Source organism: Leptinotarsa decemlineata, unplaced genomic scaffold, assembly GCF_025532065.1.
Source record: "Leptinotarsa decemlineata unplaced genomic scaffold, Ldec_3_MD MMD2_tig00026294_RagTag_RagTag, whole genome shotgun sequence".
Taxonomy (NCBI): Eukaryota; Metazoa; Arthropoda; class Insecta; order Coleoptera; family Chrysomelidae; genus Leptinotarsa; species Leptinotarsa decemlineata.
In genome coordinates, this window is record NW_027412674.1 from 575,684 (window position 1) to 581,683 (window position 6,000).

A 6,000-nucleotide genomic window follows, 5' to 3' on the forward strand; every position below is an offset into this window, starting at 1 on the left:
GAGTGGTGAGTGGAGTTGTTAATAAATAAAAATAGTGCATTTTGCTGAAATAATATTTCACTATAATGTCGACAAGTAGAGGTCATCTTCTAGTGGCCTTGGCTAGAAATGAAAGCCTAATGTCTAGCATTGTTAAGTGTAAATCAGCGAAAACAAATAAAAAAGATGATCCTATTTTTTCTCCCCCGGACAAATCTTGTTACCGAAGTAGTTGTATTAGTAGTTTTCACTCTTCAAATCTTCCTTGCACGCGAAAGGAGCTGCAGGAATTACAAAATATCAATTGCGGCAGTCCCAATACTATTGATAATATCAATATAGAAATATATGATGCAGATTTTCAACAAAATGATGACCTAGGTAAAAATCATTTTTTATATTACGAACTGATTATCTAATTGACACTCATCATTTCAAGATGTTGAATCTGATAAGATAACCGATTATACTGAAATTAGAGAAGTTATATTTGCAAGAACAACTTCAACGTCCGATCAGCTAGATGTTCCCAATGATATTCAAATAACTCCAATTGATGTTAATGGTAAGTTTATAACATACTCCTTGTGGTTTGGGGGTGGTTATTATTTACAATATTTGCAGACAATAGTTGGAAAATTGATATCAACAGCATAAATGAATTCATTTATGTCCGAGAGAGTAAGGATGATAGCAATTCAGGCGTCTTCAAATATGGTGAAAATGAGATACCTACCATCAGGTTCAGCTGTAATATTGAAGGATACTAAATCTTTTACACATGAGCATGCACTATTTTTACCAGTCTCTAATGAAAATAGCAAGATTAACGTTATACAGCAGATTATAATAATACCGACACCAATCGTGAAAGTAGTTTCTGAAGACCAATTCAATCAAGAACATATTATGGATCCCTCGAATAGTCTTTCATTGGTTACCAAAAGAGGTAAATCCAGAAAAAGACGTACTCTTTCAACGCCACTTGATGCGAGAAAAAAAGCCAAAAAACTTGAAAAACGAAAAGAATATTACGTTAAACCTCCATGTTCAGTCAATTGTAGAAGAAAATGTATCTCGCATATAGATGAGAATAGGAGGATCCAGATAAAAGATGAGTTCTGGCAAATGAGCTGGGATGAACAACGTCAGTTTATTTTGAATAATACTCAAAGGTTGAACGTTTATTGGCCATTTTTCAAGTATGCAAACAATTCTTTCGGACTACCCTTGGTTTTAAGCCAAGCAACGACAAAGTTGTTCAGAACACTCTTAATATGTCTGTCAATCACCTTACGTTTACACGCGATATGCGAGGTTTGTATATCATTTCGGTGTTTAATACAATCTTCCGCCTACCTCTATCCAAAGTATACATTTCCTGGCCTCAAAGTAGGAGGCAAAGTCGTACCTTGTTATTTGAGGGAGGCGGAAAAATCATATGTATAACATGGGGGTGAAGTGCCTTTAACTCCCTTGAATGATCAATGCCCTCCGCTACGCGACGAAAACTTCATACTCGGGAAAAAAAGTAAAACTTTTCTCAATTGTCATACAAATAGCTATTATTCAATCAGTATTACTTTTCAGGAAAGAAGCCTTCTACCAAAAACAGGGATGCTACCACGATAACCCTCTGGTTAGACAACTGTTCGGCGCAGAACAAAAATTAGTGTTTCTTCACGTTTCTGGTCTATATTGTTCATTATTGTACTGAGATTAGTGCAACACAAATTTACATAAAGTATTTCGAACCAGGACATACATTTATGAGCACAGATAGTTTTCATCACCAGGTGGAACAAGCGATGAAGCGTTATGGAAATATTTATGACTAGTGATTTTGAAAAAGCAGTACAAGACGCAAATTCCAAAAAGGTGTCGGTTATTTCCATGCAGCCAAAAGATTTTGCAAATTGGCTGGATTCCACTTCACAAGCCAAACTTAAAAATATTAACTCTCGGCCATATCTGAATAGCATAGTTCAGGTTTGTGCAACTAGTGGTAAGAATACCCTCAGTTACTGGACGGATTTTGATGGTGAAGCAGATGAATTGAATTTTTTAACAGCAAAATCAATCAAAACAGGTATAACAAAACCACAATTTCGAAGTGCCTTTCGTGGTATACCTCAAAATGAAAAAGATACCATAATCAAGAATTTATGTCCACTAATGCCGGAGAACAGAAAACAGTTCTGGCATAAAATGCCCGTTGAGGACGTTGCCGATTTGAACGTTGTTCAAGAATAAAAATTTTATATCAATTTTATGTCTAATAAATTTATTTTCTCATATTTTGCGTTCATTTTATTCAAGTGATCTGAGAAATTCGAACAATGATTCGTATTTTTGGTACTTGCCGCTTTTATATAACGTATTACCCTACTTTTTGTCTATTATCAAAGTAGTTGAAACGGATGCATGTGATACAATGTAAATGTTGCCGCTTTTATGTTACGTATCGCTCTAGGCTCCAAATTGTATCTACGTAGTTAAAACGATGCATGTGTTATAACTTCAATGTCTAAGGACACAAAGCAAAAATATACATTCCAGAACACAAACACTTCCATATTTTTCACAAACGAAACGAAATATTTTAAAGTTCTTTCATTTCTTTAGTGGCGTAGCACAAAAACGTAGCACAAAAACGTTTTTCGCCATTTTCTCAAAACTGTACTTATGGTAATTGCCGCCTTTTTGCTACAGGCGGCAGAGATATACACACAGATATACAGAACTTTCTGTCGGGAAATAATTATTCATCGATTAGTTACAAATCGAAATAACCGTTTAGTTGATTGAAACGAGATGGCGTGTTACCAATTTTACTAAATCCGATAAGTGTATTGGTAAGGGTTTTGAGATGAATGGGGTACTGTGGTGTCCAGCATCAAGCTGCTGGAAAATAATTCCATGAAAATCAAAAAATAAATAGATAAGTACTTTTTTGATCATTTCCATATTGATTTCAACTTAAGAGCCACCGGTAGACAGCTGTTTTAGCCTATTGGGCATCGTCAGTACCGGGCAGGCGGTCCTCGATTGAAGACAAAATGAGGTGAAGTCATCTTGAATTTAGACAGGTTGGAGCCAGGCTCCCTTACCCTTTGGACTGATGTTTGCCAGGACAAACGGGTCATGACTGATGTGGGTGTTAATGGTAGGGCGGCATGAGTGTCCTCAGACATCAGTACCGCCCTGGCAGGCAGTGTACCCCTGCCTGACTGGGGTAAGACAAAATGACGACGACGTAATCCATCTTGAGTTCCTACAGGTTGAAGCCTGGCTCCCTTCCCCTTTCAACTGGTGTTTGTCAGAAAGACAAACGGGTTATGACTGGTGTTGATTGGTGGCATGAAAGTCCTGAGACATCCATACCGCCCTTCGCTGTATACCCCTACCTGGCTGGGGTGAGATGGATGAAGATATTATTCATCCGTTAACGGAGGACATAGGGGCCTCATGCGACAGAGTGTCGGGGCCTTCTATATCGGGAGGGGTCGTCTACAGCGTAATCCATAGCTTCCCTGACTAAAGGATTTTCATGAGTTTCAGCATAATCTAAAACTCGCCGATTCCTCGACTGAATGGATTGCTGAATGGAAGGCAGCTTCAAATCTCTGCGGATGGCTTCATTCCGCACGAACCACGGAGCATTCACAATCATCCGTAGAATTTTGTTTTGTAGAGTCTCCAAGATGGAGATGTTAGTCGGAGCCGCTTGTCCCCAAACGCCTGAAGCATACATGATGACAGACTTGAACATCATGTTATAGATCGTAATTTTATTCTTTAGGCTTAACTTGGAATTTCTATTTATCAAAGGGTACAGGCTTGCCACCCGTCCCTGGATTTTTGCCATTACGCTTAACAGATGCGGGTTCCAGGTGAGCCTACGATCTATAAGAAGACCTAGGTACTTGACCCGCGCTTGCCAATCAATCTCCCTTCCAGAGATTCTCACTTTCATGGCCGGAGAAGCTATCGTTCTTCCCATGGTTATTGCCTGAGTTTTTTCCGGATTCACTCGGATCTTCCACTCGAGGTACCAGCGCTCGAGGTCGCCCAATGCACGTTGCATATAGACGATCCCGAGCTCCCGACCCATGGAAGATGAGAGGAGAGCCGTGTCATCGGCGTAGAGAGATACCTTCACATGCTCGGACCTCGGAAGGTCGCTGGTGTAAAGAGAATAGAGCATGGGAGAGAGCACGGCCCCCTGTGGCACTCCAGCGAGGATCTCTCTGTTATCAGACAGAGAGCCCTCTACTCTAACCTGAAATGTTCTGTCTTTCAGGAAAGACCTAATCCACCGGATCAGGCCCCGAGGCAGGTCGAACGCAATTAGTTTGTGAAGAAGGCCTTCATGCCAAACGCGGTCGAAGGCCTTCGAGATGTCTAGTAGGACTAGGTGGACTTTTTTGTTTCTATTTAACTCCGCGATGGTGTTTTCGACCAGTCTCAGAGCCTGCAACTCAGTGGAATGCTCTCTCCTGAAGCCGAATTGCTCATCAGGCAGAACATTCCGGTCCTCAACTTCTTCGTTGAGCCTTTGAAGTACGACTCTTTCAGCCAGCTTAGCCGCCGACGAGAGCAGACTAATCGGACGATAATTCTGTGGGAAAAGCCGGTTCTGCCCTTGTTTTGGGAGCATGACGACGACCGCATGTTTCCACCTTCTGGGGAAGTATCTCAGAGCCAGAGAGCTGTTAATGATGCTCAATAGGCTCTCGACGCAGTTTTCCGGGAGCTTCTTCAATAACTTGTTAGTTATTGAGTCAACCCCCGGGAAGACAAAATGAGAAAAACCAAGAAAGCACTTGAAAAAAATAGCTGCGTAAACGCAAGCGAAACATAAGTGGAATCACCTATTGGTGTGACACCCAAGTCAACTTGCCAAGTTTTTATGTCAGTGTTAGTGGTTTAACCAATCAACCGACAACTGCGGTAGCAGAAATTCGGGATACATTGTAGTTTATTTCACTATTATTTCATTTCAGGTTTATTTTTGCTTAATATAATTGTTATTTTCAGTTATTCATTCTTAATTATTCATTTTTAGTTGTTTCAGGGATTTCAAATCATTTTATATAGTAGACAATGGAAGTCCGAACTAGTGAAATTCAACTTTGTTGAGGTTTGGCTAAATTTGAGAAATCGGCAAATGCCAAATTTTCGAAAAACTGTAAAAAACTAAATTTGTACTAGATAGCTAAAAATTGGTATATGGGTGAAAAATGAAAAAACAATCATCTTTTGTAAAATTTCGAGCAATAACTGCTTTTCTGAACATTTTTTGGAAAAAATCTCAAATTGGACAGGAAAGAAAAATTACTTGATCGGTCATATGCATGTCATTTGGCATCATTTTTAAAGCACAACCTAATGGAGATATCAAAAGTTGCTTGAAGGGATGAACAAAAAAAATCCCATTTGATGCGGACTTAGTGTGACACTGTATGTGAGCAAAGGAAAGCTTCACAAAGTATTGACATTCGTAGAGGCCTGTTCGTAGAGGCCTGTTCGTAGAGGCCTGTTCAATTGATAAATATAATCATTTTTCTTTTGATACTTCGATAATTGATAAATCTTTTTCTATATAAATTATATTGAAAACTCCAATAACCAGGGTTCATATTCATCTCTACTCCCATATGGACGAAACCAATTTGATTTTTTATTCAAACTGGATGACAATCAACAAAACCTACAAAAAAAAAGAAATATCCCTAGTAAATGCTACACTAGGAAGTTATATATAGAACTTTGTTTAAATAAAACGAATTTTTTACAGACTTAAAATTCAATAACTTCTGATTCAGGTTTGGAGATGTGACTAACTAACATAAAACCAAATTTAAATTTATTCAGAAATCGAAAAAAACCATCAAAATGTTGACAAGCTCTTTCCGTTATGACAACTGGCACTCATCAGATACCCAGTGTAACCAATACAAAAAATAAAAACTCCAAATAAATCCTTAACAAAGGTCGATTGAATCACAAACATAATCA